Source organism: Molossus molossus, unplaced genomic scaffold (assembly GCF_014108415.1).
Source record: "Molossus molossus isolate mMolMol1 unplaced genomic scaffold, mMolMol1.p scaffold_m16_p_6, whole genome shotgun sequence".
Taxonomy (NCBI): Eukaryota; Metazoa; Chordata; class Mammalia; order Chiroptera; family Molossidae; genus Molossus; species Molossus molossus.
In genome coordinates, this window is record NW_023425399.1 from 98,832,365 (window position 1) to 98,850,511 (window position 18,147).

Here is an 18,147-nt window from a genome sequence, read left to right on the forward strand (position 1 = left end):
AGGATTGGCTTGGTTGGGTGTGGGGTTCAGAACATTTTCAATGCAAAGAGAAGAGCATATGCAAAGGCAGTTAAAAGCAGTTGCCTCTGAGGACCAAAGACAGAAACAGCCAGGGCCCATTCAAGTAACTTTAAGAAGTTTAACATGGCTGGAGTGGGAGGGAATCAAAGTGGAAGCAAACAAGGCCAGAAGCAAGCTGCTGCTTCATGCTTTATGGCAGTGGTTCTCAACCTTCCTAATGCCACAACCCTTTAATACAGTTCCTCATGTTGTGGTGACCCCAAACCATAAAATTATTTTCATTGCTACTTTATAACTGTAATTTTGCTACTGTTATGAATCACCATCAGAAATATGTGTTTTCCGATGGTCTTAGGCGACCCCTGTGAAAGGGTCATTCGACCACCAAAGGGGTCACGACCCACAGGTTGAGAACCGCTGCTTTATGGGGAGACTTACTAAAAGGCATGTCTTCTACTTTGTCCATTGTAACTGTAAAATTGCATACATCCCTAAGTATTCTTGATTAGTGAACGCTTCCCCTATACACTAATGATTTCAATATATCCACGTCCAGTCCAGAACTCTCTTGCAGGAGACATACCATTTGTCTGTCTTCCTGCCATACATCATCCTCTGGGTGTCAATATGCCCAATACTGAACTTTATATTTTCCTCCCATCCATCTCCAATTTCTCTTTTTTACACTATCCATTCAGATATCTAAGTCCAGAAACCTGAGGAAGGAGAAGAAAAAACAACTAATATTTAGAGTGTATATGTTGCCAGATACATAAAAAATATTTTCATTTAATTCTAACAAGCATATAAAGTAAATATTAGCTCTATTTTACAGATGGGAAAACTAAAGTTGAAAAAGGCTGAGTAATATGCCAAAACACATACGTAACACAACTAGGATTCAAACCTAGAAATCTGGGAAGTATGTAGGTTTAGTCTGGAGTTCACAGAGAAACTAATTATGAAGTATGGTAGAAACACCAATTGCCTACCTCAATCTCCAGTCCTCTCTTCTTTATAGTAACAATTCCTATTTTTGGCTGAGCACATTCCTGTCCAGCTAAGATACATTACCCAACCCCTCTTGCAGCCAGTAAGGTCATATGACTAAGTACTGGTTAATATTGAATACACAGAACTTCCTTAGGAGTGTACAGCCATGCCCTGGCCAGTTTGGCTTAGTGGTAGAGTGTCAGCCCAGACCAATGAGTCGGGTTCAATTCCAGCCAAGAGCATGTACCTCGGTTGCAGTTCAGCCCTGATGGGGTTGTGCAGGAGACAATCAGTCGATGTGTCCCTCTCACGTTGATGTTTCTCTCTCTCCCCATTTCTCTCCCTCTCTCTCTCCCCCCCTTTCTCTCCCTTTCTCTCCCTCCCACTCTATCTGCAGCCATTTCTTTGTCCTTTCCTCAATCCTGCTGCTTGGATACTATCGAAAATGCCAGCAGCCTTCCTGGACCCAGAAATCAAGGGCCATACCCCAGGGATGACACAGTAAGAAACTGGAATGAGGCTGGATCCTTCAGCCACCACAGTAGCCCTGAACTATCCACTTCTGGTCTTCTTTCACATGAGAAACAAACATGTTTGAGCTATTATTTTCCAGGTCTGTGTTACTCACAGGCAAACCTAATCCTAACTGATACATGAGACTTTGAAAGTATTCTAAGGGAAAGGTGGAGGGTTGCAAGAGATATTTTGAAGGAAGGACTGTCAAGATTCAGTGACTGACTCAATCAAAAAGAAATGTATTGCTCTGGCCAGTTTGGCTCAGCGGTTAGAGCGTCGGCCTGCGGTCCGGAGAGACCCGGGTTCGGTTACCGCTAAGGGCACGTACTTCGGTTGCAGTTTGTCCCTGGCCCTGGTTGGTTGTGCGGGTGGCAGCCACTCGATGTGTCCCTTCACGTCGATGTTTCTCTCTCTCTCTCCCTCCCACTCTATCTGTACAAAAAATGGAAGAATATCCTCGGGTGAGGATTAAAAAAAAAAAAAAGAAAAAAGAAATGTATCAGTCATATGCCACACAAAATATTTTTTAAAATCCTTCCAATGTTCTTATTGGAGACTTACAGCCACTTTTGATGTCCGCATTTTTTTAACTGAAATATAATTGACATATAACATATTAGTTTCAGGCGTACAACATAATGATTCAATATATGCATACATTGTGAATTTAACACCAGAATAAGTCTAGTTAACATCCATCACCACAGTTACTTATTTTCTTGTGATGGGAATTTTTGAGATCTATTCTCTTAGCAATTTTCAAATATGCAATGCAGTATTATTAACTATAGTCACATGCTATACATCACATCCCAAGGACTTATTTATCTTATAACTGGAAGTTTGTACCTTTTGACCACCTTCACCCATTTTATTCTCACACACACACACACACACACACACACACACACACACAACCAACCAGCCTGGTGTCTGCATTTCTAAAGAATGTGATAAAAATTAAAGACATCAAAAACTACTAACCAGACTTCCTTAAAAAGAGTCGGGGGGGGGGAACCCTTTTAGTAAATACAACCTATTTATAAAGTTGTTCTCAACCCTACTAATTTAGTTTATTTTGTCTAAAAATAAGCAACATGAGGATAACTTACAAATTGTTCACAAGCATTTTATAAGTAGAAGTTCAGAGCATTAAGTTCCGCTAAGAACCTTACTAGAGAAAATAAGTATCTGGTCCTGCCTTTAAGTTTAGCAATTCCTATTACACTTACTGATAAGTGATGCTAAAACACATCACCATCAAAAGGTCAGGACCTTCACACCCTGAGACAGTCAAGACCTGGAGAGTGAAGTTGGAAAGTAGAACCCCCTCAGGAAACAAGATACTAAACTAGAGGCCTTCCTAAAAGCCTTTCCACTTCTAAGATTCAGTCTTCTCGCAGTCCTGGAAAGGGAAGAGCAGTAACAGCCATCTTTGGCCATGAGCTTTTCAGGCCAGCAGCACTCAATCTTGCCCAGCTGAGTCACAGAAGGAAAATTCTAGAAGGGGCTTCAAGCCCAAGTCTCACAGTCATTCATCTTCCTGAAAAGTTTTCTCTCACTTTAAGAGCCTCCTGTTGAATTGAGGATGCCTCTATCACCTAATGGGACAAAATGCACCTGCCTGCTCACTCTGGGCAAGGGAATCATCACTGTCCCAGAATGTCCTGTGACTTCAAGTAGCAACTGAGCATTATACACACTCTGATTACAGGTATAAAGTACTTTTTTAATTTTTTTTTTTTCTTTACTGAGTTTTAGAGATAGAGGGAGAGATAGAAACATCAATAGAGAGAACATCGATTGTCCCCCTCCTGCATGCCCCCCACTGGAGATTTGGCCCACAACCTGGGCATGTGCCCTGACCAGGAATCCAACCGGCGACCTCTTGGTGCATGGGTCAACGTTTAACTGCTGAGCCACACCAGCGGGCTGTTTTGGTCTCTTTTCAATATTCATGTTTTTAAAGTATTTTATACTTGTGCCCGGCTGGTGTGGCTCATTGATTGAGCGTCGACCCATGCACCAAGAGGTCACTTGTTTGATTCCTGATCAGGTCACCTGCCCAGGTTGTGGGCCAAAACCCCAGTTGGGGGCATGCAGAAGGCAGCCAATCAATGTTCTCTGTCATTGATGTTTCTCTCTCTCTCTCCCTCTCCCTCTCTCTCTAAAATCAATTTAAAAAAATTGAAAAATATCCTCGGGTAAGAATTAAAAATATAAAAAATAAATAAATAAAGCCCTGGCCGGTTTTCTCAGTGGTTAGAGCGTCGGCCTGCAGTCCAGAGAGATCCGGGTTCAGTTCCCCCTAAGAGCGTGTACCTTAGTTGCAGTTTGTCCCCCGGCCCTGGTTGGTTGTGCGGGTGGCAGCCACTCAATGTGTCCCTTTCACGACGATATTTCTCTCTCTCTCTCTCTCTCTCTTCCTCTCTCTCCCTCCCACTCTACCTGAACAAAAAATGGAAAAATGTCCTTGGGTGAGAATAAAAAAATAAAAAGAGAACAAAAGAACCTGGCCGGTGTGGCTCAGTGAATTGAGTGTCATGTGCCCAGGTTGTGGGCTTGAACCCCGGTAGGGGGATGGGCAGGAGGCAGCCAAATGATGTTTCTCTCTCTCCCTCTAAAAAAAAAAAAAAAAATCAATAAAAACATATTTTAAAAAGCCCTGGCCAGTTTGGCTCAGCGGTTAGAGCATTGGCCTGTGGTCCAGAGAGACCCGGGTTTGGTTCCTGCTAAGGGCATGTACCTTGGTTGCAGTTTGTCCCCCGGCCCTGGTCAATCATGTGGGTGGCAGCCACTCGATGTGTCTCTTTCACGTCGATGTTTCTCTCTCTCTCTCTTCCTCTCTCTCCCTCCCAAAAAAAAGAGAAAGCAAAACAAAGTACAGAAAAACTTTACATGCTGTTACAATGCTTTTATATTTAACCTTTTTTTTCCTTTATTGCTTTTTAGAGAGAGAGGGGAGAGGGAGAGAGAGAGAGAGAAACATCGATGAAAAGGAACATCAATTGGCTGCCTCCCGCATGCCACCTGGGCATGTGCCCTGACTGGAAATCAAACCGGCAACCTCTTGGTGCAGGGGTCAATGCTCAACCACTGAGCCACACCAGCCTGGCATATTTAACCACTTTTAAAGGTTTCATTTTACCAAAGCCTACACAAGTGTCACAGGTATTTTTCATGTTTGTTTAGTCACTAAAATGGAAAATGCAACGGTCCTCTCTAGCTCTAACCACTCCCATTACCTACAAAGTGAAAGATGACACATTGCATTTGTACCAGCAAAGAAAATCACCTATTTTCTTTTTCTTTTATCCTCACCTGAGGACATGTTTGCATTTATCTTCAGATAGAGCAGGAAGGAGAGAGGGAGGAAGAGACAGAGAGAAACATCAATGTGAAAGAGACACATCGACTGGTTGCCACCCACACGACCCAACCAGGGCCGGGGACAAACTGCAACCAAGGTATGTGCCCTTGTCGGGAACCGAACCCGGGACTCTCCAGTCCGCAGGCCGATGCTCTAACCACTGAGCCAAACCGACCAGGACTCATCTATTTTCTTAAGTCTCAGTAAACCATCCCAAAACACACTGTGATAGGCAGAAAAATAGTCCCCAAAGATAGCTACATCCTAATCCATGGAACTTGTGATTCTGTTATCTTAAATGGTAAAGTGACTTCGCAGTTATAATTAAGGACCTTGAAATGGAGGAAATGATCCTGAATTATCCAGGTGGAACTGATCTAATCACTCAGGTCCTTAAAAGTGGAGAACCTTTCCCAGCTATGATCTGAAACTGACTTCAGAAGAATGATCAGAGATACAAGGTTGTTGGCTTTGAAGGAGAAAGGAAGGCACAAGCCAAAGCATGTGGCAGCTTCTAGAAGCTGGAAGAGACAAGGAAACAGATTCTCCCCCTAGAAACTTCCAAAAAGGTACATCCTAGCTGACACACTGATTTAGCCCAGTGAGGCCCATTTTAAACTTCTAAAATAAGAACTTTAAAATAATAAACCTGTTTTTTATTAAGCCACTAAATTTGTGGTACTTGTTAGAATAGTCCCAGAAAATTAATATACACATATTAAACAACTTTGAACAGTATGTAAAATTATCCAGAGGCAAGCATAATCAAATTGTCTAAATATTTAGATCATTATGAGACATAACAGTTATTTGTGCATGGCGTGGTATATTTCAATTCTACTATTTTTCTCTGCCCTCACAAAACTCCATCCATAAAAAGCCAGCCAAAGAGACAATTCTTCAAACTTTTTGTAGACGGACAAACCATATTAACCAAAAAAACAGAATGGCAGAATCAACTGGAAAAATCAGGAAAACCTTATTTTTCAAAGAGTCCAACATCAAAGTGTTTACATTGCTTATTCACCTTGTGTAAAATGGATACAACGTTTTAAAAGTAAGTCCTAAATATTGATGATATTAAGAGCTTACTATCAATTTTTAGGTGTGATAATGGTTTGCGGGTCTATTAAAAAAAGAGTGAGTCAATCTCTACAGAATACACAGTATACTCAAATATTTACCAATGAAATGGTATGCCTATAATCTGCTTAAAATAATTGGGAGTATGCACCAAGAGGTTGCCTGTTCGATTCCCAATCAGGGCACATGCCCAAATTGTGGGCCAAACCCTCAGTGGGGGACATGCAGGAGGCGGCTAATCGATGTTCTCTCTCATGGATGTTTCCATCTCTCTCTCTCTTCCTCTCTTTCTAACATCAATAAAGAAAAAAAATGTTTCTTAATAATTGGGAGCAGGGATACAATGATAGGGGTTATAGATAAAACTAAATTAGCCTGAGTTACTAATTGTTGGAGCTGAGGAATTGGTAGATGGGGTATATTATTCCACTATTTAAACTTTTCTATATTTAAAGGGTACAAGAACAAAGTCTTTGACCGGTCATAATAATATAGACTTAATATATTTAATAGTTGAATCTCCTTCCTGTAACATTGCCCGACCTCAATTCTCTGCCATTTAATCCACCTGCAACTGACAATTTCCTCAATTATTCTTTAATCCCCACTTCACTCTCCCCTATTTACTAACCTTATGAGTTTCAGCAAGTCACCTAACCCCTAAAAGACGGGTTCTTCACCTGCAGCATGGAAATACTTATACTTGCCCAGTCTATCTGAGTTGTTGGGAGGATTACATAATATAAAAACTACAACGCAGGATGATCATTCCAGAAATCTACATAAACTTCACGCTCAGCAGCAACCATTCACCTGTTCCTGTAGATTCTCTTCCCTTCCACCTCCAGCTTCCTCTCCTGAGCCCTCGTCAGCCCAGACGCCTGGTTCCCCTGCAAGGTTCCCCTGCTCTCCACCGCCTCCACCCCCACCCCAACCCCCCCTTTTTCATCTTTCAGCAGAGCGCCTTCTGGCCACACACCTCTCCCTCCAACCTCCCTCCTCCCCTTTCAGGGCTCGCACTCCCAACGCCCCCCGCCAGCCTACCCTGTCGCATTCACCCCACCACTTTCCTGCCCCTTTCAGAACTTTCTACCCGTCGGCTTCACCGCCAGTCCCCTCGATCCCCACTACTGCCCCGCTCACAGACACTTGAGCTAACCAGTTAAAGCACAACTGTTAGGTGTCAGAGGACGGAAAGGGGGAGAAGGCGTCACTGCCACTGGGTACGGGCTTCTTTTCGGGGTGATAGAAACGTTGCGGAATGAGTTCCACAACCCTGCGAATAACCACTGAGGTGTACACTTCGACTGTACTTTTAAACGTGAGCTGTATGGCATGTGAACTGCATCTCAATAAAAATGGACACGTCAAAAAAGACACACAACACGACGGCCCGCCCCGCCCACCACACCCCCATCTGTCAGACCAACAACGCCCAGTCTCCCGAACGGCCGCCGGGCTCTCGGGTTCCTCCCAACACCAGCCTGCGGCCGCGCTCCCTCACTCCCCGGCCACGCACCCCCGGCCGCTCGGCCCGAAGAGCCGCGGTGTCCTGGCGGGGAGGGAGCTCGCGGCGCAGGCTCAGCCTCCCGGCGGCCCCGTCCCGCACTGGCAGGAGGGGTCCCTCCTCCGCCTCCGCGGCGGCGCTGCCCCTCCGCTCCGGACACTGGCCGGGGGAGGGGAGGAGAGGGCGTCTGCCAACCCGCTCGGACACGGAGCAGGGGGCCCGGCGGATCTCCCAGCCCACCTGTCTCAGCCGGCGGGCAGATCCGCTTCCAGCTCACGGACAAGCGGGCGGCAGAGGGGGAACAGGAGAAGCCGCGGTGGCCGCCGGCTCAGGCCTCCATGTTTCCGCGTCTTTGCGACTCCGGCTCTGACTCCGGCTCCGACTCCGGCTCAGCTCCGGCTCGGCTCCCGCCCGCGCCGCGTCAGTGCGAAGGCCCGGAGGCTGAGAGAGAAGAGGGAAGCGACAGAGAACGCAGCTAGGAACCGAACGGCCGGGCGGGCTCCAGCCGGCGATCACGTGGCACGTGGCACGTGGCGCGCGGACTTCTGGGAAATGTAGTCCTCGGGCGTTGGGCGGTTCTCCACCCTCCTAGCGCCTCCAAGACAACCGCAAAGCGACGTGGCAAAATCCGGCAGTGGCTAGGGCCTTTCCTCCACGGTCTTGGAATCCTTAGTTACACTACACCACTTATTCTGATGGCTTAGCTTTATTAACTCTCCTGTTCATTCCAACCGAATAATCATCCCGAAGTCAAGCAATTCCTTGTAGGGCTCTGAAGAGTTGGGGAATAGGAAAATAATTTTTTATCGTTTTATCTATTATTAAATTTTTTATCTTTGTTCTTTTCAAAACCTTAGAAGGCTAACTTTCAGAAAATAACTTTTGATGCAGGCAGTTAACAGACCTGAAACTGCAGTGTTGTCAGAAAGGACAAGTCCTGTAAGAAGGACTACAATGCCATAACCTGCAACACCAAAAGCATGGAATTCGAAGTTAAATGAGCGAAGGTTACCAGGTTGACGTCCTTGAGCTATTGTAACACTTCTCTCCCAGCCAGTTTCCTCATCTAAAAAATATGCAAGATGATGATGATACTTTCCATACTGGACTATTGACAATATCGGTAATAATAATTAACTCATTATAGGCTGTTTCCTATGTGCTATGTACTATGCACTTGTTTATTTCTCCAAATAACGCTATGAGACAGATATCACTGTTATTTCCTTTATACAGTCAATATGTTCCAATGTACTCTGAAAAGTACTATAGAGATCTTATATACTTTTTCAGCACACGTTGCCAATTAAGTTGCGTGAGTCTGCAGAATTATTGCAGGAAAGTATATTAAAACGCAAGATAACTAAGAGCCTGGCTAAAAAGAGGTGTGCCTTTGCTATGCAGTCATTGTGAAGAATGCTACGGAAACATGTTCATGATACATAGTGTATGTATAGTTTTAAACAATTTTTTTTCCATTTTTTGTTCAGATAGAGTGGGAGGGAGAGCGAGGAAGAGAGAGAGAGAAAGAAACATCGACGTGAAGGGAACACATCAAGTGGTTGCCACCCGCATGACCCAACCAGGGCCAGGGACAAACTGCAACTGAGGTACGTGCCCTTAGCGGGAACCGAACCCGGGTCTCTCAGAACCGCAGGCCAATGCTCTAACCGCTGAACCAAACCGGCCAGGGCTTAAACAATTTTTGTAAGTAGATTATACTTACACTACCTACATACATACCCCCAGGAAGGGAAAAGGCTAAAATAATTTTTTTTTTTTTATCTTTACCCGAGGATATTTTTCCATTTTTTGTACAGATAGAGCGGGAGGGAGAGAGAAGAAGGGAGAGAGAGAGAGAAACATCGATGTGAAGGGACACATCGAGTGGCTGCCACCCGCACGACCAACCAGGGCCAGGGACAAACTGCAACCGAAGTACGTGCCCTTAGCGGGAACCGAACCCGGGTCTCTCTGGACCGCAGGCCGATGCTCTAACCGCTGAGCCAAACTGGCCAGGGCAAAAGGCTAAAATAATATTAACAATTATTAACTTTAGGGAATGAGATCATGCATGATTAAAATTAGTTTTTTCCACCCTGGCAGGTTTGGCTCAGCAGTTAGAGCGTGGGCCCGCGGACCAGAGATCCCAGGTTCAGATCCACTAAGTGCACGTACCTCGGTTGCAGTTTGTCCCTGGCCCTGGTTGGGGTCATGTGGGTGGCAAGCAGTCCATGTGTCTCTCTCACATCCATGTTTCTCTCTCTTCCTCTCTCTCTCCTTCTCACTCTATGTAGAAATGCCCTCGGTGAGGATAAAAAACAAAAATTAGTTTTTCCCTATATGTTCTCTAATTATTCTACAATGAATATGAATTACATATAGAATTTTATTTTAAAATGTAGCAAAAAGAGCCCTGGCTGGTTTGGCTCAGCTGTTAGAGCATCGGGCCTGAGACCAGAGAGTCTAGGGTTCAGTTCCCACTAAGGGCATGTATCTTGGTTGCAGTTTGTCCCCGTCCCTGGTTGGGGTCGTGTGGGTGGCAATATAGGGAAAACCATTGTAATTAGCTAGTTATTAATAATAGGAAAGGAGCAAAGGGGGGAAGCCATATATTATAGGCATGTGCTTTGGGCAGCTTCACCAGGAAGCTGCAACTTTTCACTCCCCAGGGAACCACCTGCAAAACACTGAACAAAAGTACTTTGTAATTTTGCCTGTACCAAAATTACACAGGCTACCTACTCTAAAATGTCCTAGCAACAATGTGAACATCTCTTCAGAATTGGCTTTACAGATCAAGAAGCCACTTATTCTGCTTTGAGACAGTCCTGTTAGTGACATTTAACATCTCCTCCCGTTTGTCTTTTTTGGATGGCTTGAAATAAAATAAAGGCCTCACCAGTGTTCCTAAGCAAATGTCATAAATCAAAGAAAGAGTAAAATTAGGAATGGTTTTTATAATATGCTTTGGAGTAGCAGTCCTTCAAATACAATCATACAGCTAATGTGCAAAGTATTATCCTTAGTCACCAAATTTCAATACTGCCTACACAAGTATCATGATAACTTTGACTGACTTGACATTTTAGTGTCCAGTTAGTGCAGAAACACTAATAGAAAAGCCATGAAAACCCTCCCACTAAATGCAATAATAGTATACTGGATTGGATCAGAACCAAAAAAAGACAATAATGGGGAAACTGATGAAATCCCAATGAAATCTGAACTTTAATTAAGGCAATTGTACCAATGTTAATTTCCTAGTTTTGACAAATATGCCATGGTTATATAAGATATAGACATTAAGGGAAACTGGGTGAAAGATATAAAGGAACTCTCTATACCTTGCAACTCTTCTGGAAATCTAAAATTATTCCATGTGGTTGTCAGAAAAACGGCCCCCCAAAGGTGTCTACATTCTAATGCCCAAAACCTATGAATATGCTAGGTTACGTGGCACAGGGGAATCAAGGTTGCAGATGGCATTAAGGGCGCTAATCAGATTATCCTCTTTTTTTTTTTTTTTTTTTTTGCATTTCTCTTCAGATAGAGTGGGAGGGAGAGAGGAAGGAAGAAAGAGAGAGAAAAACATCAATGTGAGAGAGACACATTGACTGGTTGCCACCCACACGACCCCATCCGGGGCCAGTGATAAACTGTAACTGAGGTACATGCCCTTAGTGGGAACCGAACCCGGGACTCTCTGGTCCCAGGGCTGATGCTCTAACCACCGAGCAACCTGCCAGGTCACTAATTAGATTATCTTAGAATAAGGAGATTATCCTGAACTATCAGGGTGGACCTAACATAATCACAAAAGTAAAAAGTTAGGAGAAAGAAGAGAGCCATAAATATGGCTCTGGAAGATCAAGTGATGCAATGTGAGGTCCAGGCATTACTGGCTTTGAAGATGACAAGACACTGGGAATATGGGGGTGGCCTCTAGAATCTGGAAAAGGCAAGGCAACATATTATCCCCTAGAGCCTCCAGAAAGGAACCTAGTCCTGTCGATACCCTAATTTTAACTCAAGACCATGTCAGACTCCTTGCCTAAATAACTGTAAAATAATACACTTGTGTTGTTTTAATCCACTAAATTTGGGGTGATTTGTTTATTGGCAATAAAAACAACACATTCAAAAGTAAAATAGTTAATTAAAAGGAAAATTTCCTAATGGCTACCTGCCTTTCTAACACACTTCCAATCTAGGACTGTGCAAATATTTATGCTACTCAGAAAATAAGTGTAAAACAGAAAATGCACGCATAAAATATACTTCACTTTGGAAGGCATAAGATTTTTATTTTTTGCAGCAGCAGATTTATAACCTTTCCAGCTCATATTGGTTAGATTATTATGAAAATCAAGTATATCCAAAAACACATTGAGTTAGCTACACAGGAAAGCCAATCAAGCGATGAAATGCCAAGTGAGTCATTGGAAACATTATGGTGCCTCAAATTGCGGTCCTGTATGATCTTTCTTCATCTTCCTCACTACTCAGAGACTTCCCAGAGAGATATTTAAAATGCTTCTGATTGAGGATATCCATTTGGCTCATTCCTTTATTTGTTCAGTGAATATTTATTTACTTAGTATTCTGAGTACACTATGTTTCAGACATGGGCCTAACCTGAAGAAGCATAAGGTCTAATGGAGAAGACAGGCATTGTACAACAAAATTAAAAATTGGGTTAAATTGCCATGAAAGATAAGAACAGTCAGCACAATCAGATATCTAGCCCCAAGGGAACAGCTTTCTGAGAAATAAACAGCGAGAGTTAACCACCGGAGACTAACAGGACCAGAATTTCTATCAACATCTTTTTTTTTAATCCTCACCCAAGGACACTTTTTCCATTTTTTGTTCAGATAGAGTGGGAGGGAGAGAGAGGAAGAAAGAGAGAGAGAGAAACATCGACGTGAAAGGGACACATTGAGTGGCCGCCACCCCCACGACCCAACCAAAGCTGGGGACAAACCGCAACTGAGGTACGTGCCCCTAGCGGGAACCAAACCCGGGTCTCTCTGGACCACAGGCTGACGCTCTAACCGCTGAGCCAAACCGGCCAGGGCTCCATCAACATCTTAATAACAGAACATATGTACATGCATATATTAAGATATATATATATATAATTTGACAATGTCCTCACAATCTTGTAAGTAAAGTATTAGTCTCCATTTTACCCATGAGAAAACTTAATACAAAACCATATGGGTTTAAGTTACTAAAATTTATACAACTAGTCACTCAGACCTCCAAAATTTACCTTCTAATATAAGCAACATATAATAACAAATTTCAAGAACAGGTCTTTTTTTAATCCTCACCCGAGGATATTTTTTTCCTATTTATCATCAAATAGAGTGAGAGGGAGGGAGAGAGAGAGAAACATCGATGTGAGAGGGACACATCGACTGGTTGCCTCCCACACGACCCCAATCAGGGCCGGGGATGAATCGCACCCAAGGTCCGTGCCCTTGACCGAATCAAACCCGCGACTCATTGGTCCATGGGCTGATGCTCTAAACACTGAGCCAAATTGGCCAGGGCAAGAATAGATTTTTTGTTATGATTGTTTTATGGTGATCTAATTATAAAGTTAAATTTACATGGTAAAACAGAGGTGATGATGGAAAAAGAGACTTCTAGGCCAAAAGTGTCTCCTGCTGTCCTGGTGTCTCTGGAATTCAGGAAATCCCAGCTGGAAGGCCAAGCATTGTGGCCGGAATCCTTTCCTCGTGTTATGTATCAGGTTGTTTGTTCTCTTGTTGTTGAGTTTTAGGAGTTCACGATGTATTCTGGGTATTAATTCTTTTTTTTTTTTTTTTATCCTCACCCGAGGATATTTTTCCATTTTTTGTACAGATAGAGTGGGAGGGAGAGAGAGAGGAAGGGAGAGAGAGAAACATCGACGTGAAAGGACACATCGAGTGGCTGCCTCCCGCACGACCATCCAGGGCCGGGGACCAACTGCAACCGAAGTATGTGCCCTTAGCGGGAACCGAACCCGGGTCTCTCCGGACCACAGGCCGACGCTCTAACAGCTGAGCCAAACTGGCCAGGGCTGGGTATTAATTCTTGATCAAATATATGATTTACAAATATTTTCTCCCATTCTATGGATTGTCTTTTTACTCAGTTAACAGTGCTTTTTGACACACAAAAGTTTATAATTTTTATGAAATCCAATTTGTCTATTTTTTTTTTTATTTTATTGCCTGTGCCTTTGATGTCACATCCAAGAAATCACTGCCAAATTCAATGATGTGAAGCTTTTCCTCTATATTTTCTTCTAAAAGTTTTATAGTTGTAGCTCTTATATTTAGGTCTTTGATCCACTTTGAGTTAACTCTTTTATAGGTTGTTAGATAAGGGTCCAACTTTATTCCTTTGCATGTGGATATCCGGTTTTCTCAGCACCATTTGTTGAAAAGACTGCCCTCTCCCCATTGAATGGTCTTGGAATTATTGTCAAAAATTATTTAACCAGCCCTGGCCGGTTTTCTCAGTGGTTAGAGCGTTGGCCTGCGATCTGGAGAGACCGGGTTCGGTTTCCGCTAAGGGCGTGTACCTTGGTTGCAGTTTGTCCCTGGCCCTGGTTGGGTTGTGTGGGTGGCAGCCACTCGATGTGTCCCTTTCACGTAAATGTTTTTCTCTCTCCCTCCCTCTCTCTCCCTCCCATTCTATCTGAACAAAAAATGGAAAAATGTCCTCAGGTGAGGATAAAAAAAAGTTATTTAACCATATATACAAAAGTTGATTGTTAATCCCCCTATTCTGTTCCATTAGTTTAGATGTTCCTTTGTGTCATTATCACACTGCTTTGGGTTACTTTAGCTTTGTAGTAAGTTTTTAAATCAGGAAGTGCACATCTTCCAACTTTGTTCTTTTTCAAGATTGTTTTGGCTATTTGAGGTCTCTTGATATTTCATATGAGTTTTATGATGGGTTTTTCTTCTTTTTTGTTTTTTAATCCTCACTCAAGGATATTTTTTCCATTTATCTTCTGATAGAGTGGAGGGGAGGGAGGGAGAGAGAGAATCATCGATGTGAGAGAGACACACCAACTGGTCACCTCATGCACGACCCTGACCAGGGCCAGGGACGAACTGAAACTGAGGTACTTGCCCTTGGCCGGAATCGAACTAGTGACCAATTTGGTCTGAGGGCCAATGTTCTAACCCTGAGAAAACCGACCAGGGCTATGATGGGTTTTTCTATTTCTGCAAAAAACATCATTGGGATTTTAATCTGGATTGTATTGAATTAGGGTAATATTGATGTCTTAACAATAATCAGTTACTGTCTTCCAATTCATAAACAGAAGATGTCTTTCCCGGAATAAATAAATAACATCTTTTATTTATTTCAGTTTTTCACTTCAGTAACGTTTTGTAGTTTTCACTGTCTTTTTTTAATGTTTTTATTGATTTTAGAGAGAGAAGAAGGGAGAGAGAGAGAAAAACATCAATGTGAAAGAAATATTGATCAATTGCCTCCGACACACACCATGACTGGGGATCAAAACCACAACCTAGGTATGTGCCTTGACCTGGAATTGAACCTGCAACCTTTTTGGGGTACTGGACGAGGCTCCAGGCAGTTTTCATTGTCTTAAGTCTTTCACTTTTTTAGTCAAATTAATTCCTAAATTTTAAAATTCTCTTTGATGCTACAGTAAATGGAATTGTTTTCTTAATTTCCTGTTCAGATTTTTAATTGTTGGTATATACAATGCAACTGAATTTTTTTTAAGTGATGAGGGCTTTTTTTAAAAATATGTTTTTCTTGAAGGAGGAAGAAAGAGGGAGAGAGAGATAGGAACATTGATCAGCTGCCTCCTGCACGCCCCCTACTAGGGATGGGGACTGAAACCCAGTCATGTGCCCTGATTGGGAATCAAACCAGCAACATCCTGGTACATAGGACAAGGATCAACCACTGAGCCACACTGGCCAGGCAATGCAACTGATTTTTGTATTGATTGTTTATCCTGTTGCTTTGGTGAATTCATTTATTAGTTCTAACAGTTTTTTTTTTTAATGGAATCTTTAAGGTTTTCTACTTACAAGATCATCTGAGAACAGAGATGATTTTACTTCTTCTTTTCTAATTTGAATAATTTTTATATATTTATCTTGTTTACTTGGCTAGGAAATTCAGTACTATGCTGACTTAAAGTGGCAAAGGTAGGCACCCTTGCCTTGTTCCTGATTTCAGAGGAAAAGCTTTCAGTCTTTCACTATTGGGTATGAGGTTTGCTGTGGGTTTTTCACATATACTTTCATTATGTTGAGGTAGTTTTCTTTTATTGCTAGTTTGTTGAGTGCTTTTATCATGAAAGTGCTGAATTCTGTCAAATGCTTTTCTGTATCAATTGAGATGATCATGTGGGTTTTTTCCTTCCTCCTTCCATTCTAAATATCCTTGCATTCTAGGAATAAAGCCCACCTGGTCATAATATATAATCCTTTCACTATGCTGTGAATTTGGTTTGCTAGTATTTTGTTGAAAAATTTTGCCCTGATATTCATAAGAGATACAGGTTTAATTTTTCTATTTTTTTGTAATGTCTTTGTCTGGCTTTGGTACTAGGACAATGCTGGTCTCATAGAATGTGTGAGGAAATGTTCTCTTTGATATTTTGGAAAAGTTTGAGAATGATTTGTGTTCTCCTTTTTTTATTTTTAAATATTTTTTATTGATTTGGGGGGAGAGAGGAAGGGAGAAGAGAGGGAGAGAGAACGAGAAGCATCTTTGTGTTTTTGTTTTTATCCTCACCTGAGGACACTTTTGCATTCATCTTTAGATAGAGCGAGAGGGAGAGAGGGAGGAAGAGAGAGAAACATCAATGTGAGAGAGACACATCAACTGGCAGCCACCCACACGACCCCAACCAGAGCCAGGGACAAACTACAACTGAGGTACATGCCTTTGGCCGGAACTGAACCTGGGTCTCTCTGGACCGTGGGCCAACGCTCTAGAATTCACTAGTGAAGCCATAAGGTCCAGGGCTTTTCTTTGTTGGGAGATTTTTGATTACTGAATCAGTTCCTTTACTAATAATACATCTCTTCAGGCTTTCTATTTCTTCATGATTTCGTGTTGGTAGGTTTCATTTTTCGTGTTGGTAGGTTTCGTTTTTCTAGGAATGTGTCTGTTTTATCTATGTTACCCATTTTGTTGGTGAACAATTGTTCATAGTTCTCTCTCTTTTTTTTTTTAAAATTTTTTTCTTTATTGATTTTTAAAGAGAGAGAAAGGGAGAGGGAAAGAGAGATAGAAACATTGATGAGAGAGAACATCGATTGGCCACATCCTGCATGACTCCCACTGGGGATAGGGCCCATAACCTGGGCATGTGCCCTGACCAGGAATCGAACCAGCGACCTCGTGATGCATGGGCCGACGCTCAATCACTGAGCAACACCAGGTGGGTCATAGTTTTCTCTTATAATGTTTTATTTCTGTAGCATCAGTAGTAATTCCACTTTTATTCCTGACTTTAGTAATTTGAATCTTCACTCTCTTTTTTAGTCAAAGTAGCTACAAATTTGTCAGTTGTGTTGATCATTTTGAAAAGCCACTTTTTCATTTCATTGATTTTCTCTGTTTTGTAATTCTCTATTTTGTTGATCTCTGCTCTAATCTTTACTATTTCCTTCCTCTGATAGCTTTGGGTTTAGTTTATTGTTATTTTTCTAGTTCCTTAAATTGAAAGTTAAGTTGTTGATTTAAGATCTCTCTTTTTTTTTATCCTCACCCAAGGACATTTTTCCATTTTTTGTTCAGATAGAGTGGGAAGAAGAGAGAGAGAGAAAGAGAAACATCAACATGAAAGGGACACATCAAGTGGCTGCCACCTGCACGACCCAACCAGGGCCAGGGACAAACTGCAACAGAGGGACGTGCCCTTAGTGGGAAGCGAACCTCAGGCCTATCTGGACCGCAGGCCGACGCTCTAACCGCTGAGCAAAACCAGCAGGGCAGATCTCTTTTTTTTTTCACCTTTTTTTTGTTTGTGTTTTGTTTTGTTTTGTTTTGCTTTTTGTTTTTATTGATTTTAGAGAGAGGGAAAGAGAGGGAGAGAAATATCGATGTAAGATAGAACCATCAATCAGTTGCTTCCCATATACACCCCAAAGGGACCAAAGCCAAAATCTGGGCATGTGCCCTGACCGGGAATCAAACTGGCAAATTTTCAGTGCATAGACAGTGCTCAGCCAAAGGAACCATACCAGCCAGGGTTAAGATCATTTTTAATGTAAGCATTTATAGCTGTAAAATTTCCATTTACTATTAGTTTCACTGTGTTCCATAGGTTTTGGTACATTATGTTTTTGGTTTTATTGTCTCAAGATATTTTCTAATTTTTCTTTTGATTTCTTCTTTGATTCACAGGTTGTTTAAGATTTTATTAATTTTTATAAATCTGTAAATTTTCTTGTTTTCTGTCTGTAATTGATTTCTAACTTCTTCCCATTATGGTCAGATAAGATACTTTGTATGATACCTATCTTTCAATCTAGTCAGACTTAATTTGTGGTTTAACATATGGTCTTACCTAGAGAATATCCTACGTACACTTGAGAAGAATATGCATTCTGTTGTTGTTGCGTAGTGTTCTGTATTTGTCTGTTAGATT

General features: G+C 42.2%; 1 protein-coding gene across 2 annotated transcripts in view; it reads right to left on the reverse strand.

Annotated features, from left to right (window-relative positions):
- DYM (dymeclin) overlaps positions 1-7,912 on the reverse strand; it is a 347,109-nt gene extending 339,197 nt beyond the window's left edge. The window contains exon 1 of one of the 2 annotated variants that reach the window (XM_036246013.1): positions 7,731-7,912. The gene's annotated coding sequence lies outside the window, so the exon portion shown is untranslated. Of the gene's footprint in view, positions 1-604; positions 726-7,730 lie in introns of those variants that run through there. The other variant, XM_036246014.1, reaches the window with a different exon arrangement.
- Positions 7,913-18,147: the final 10,235 nt, after the last annotated feature.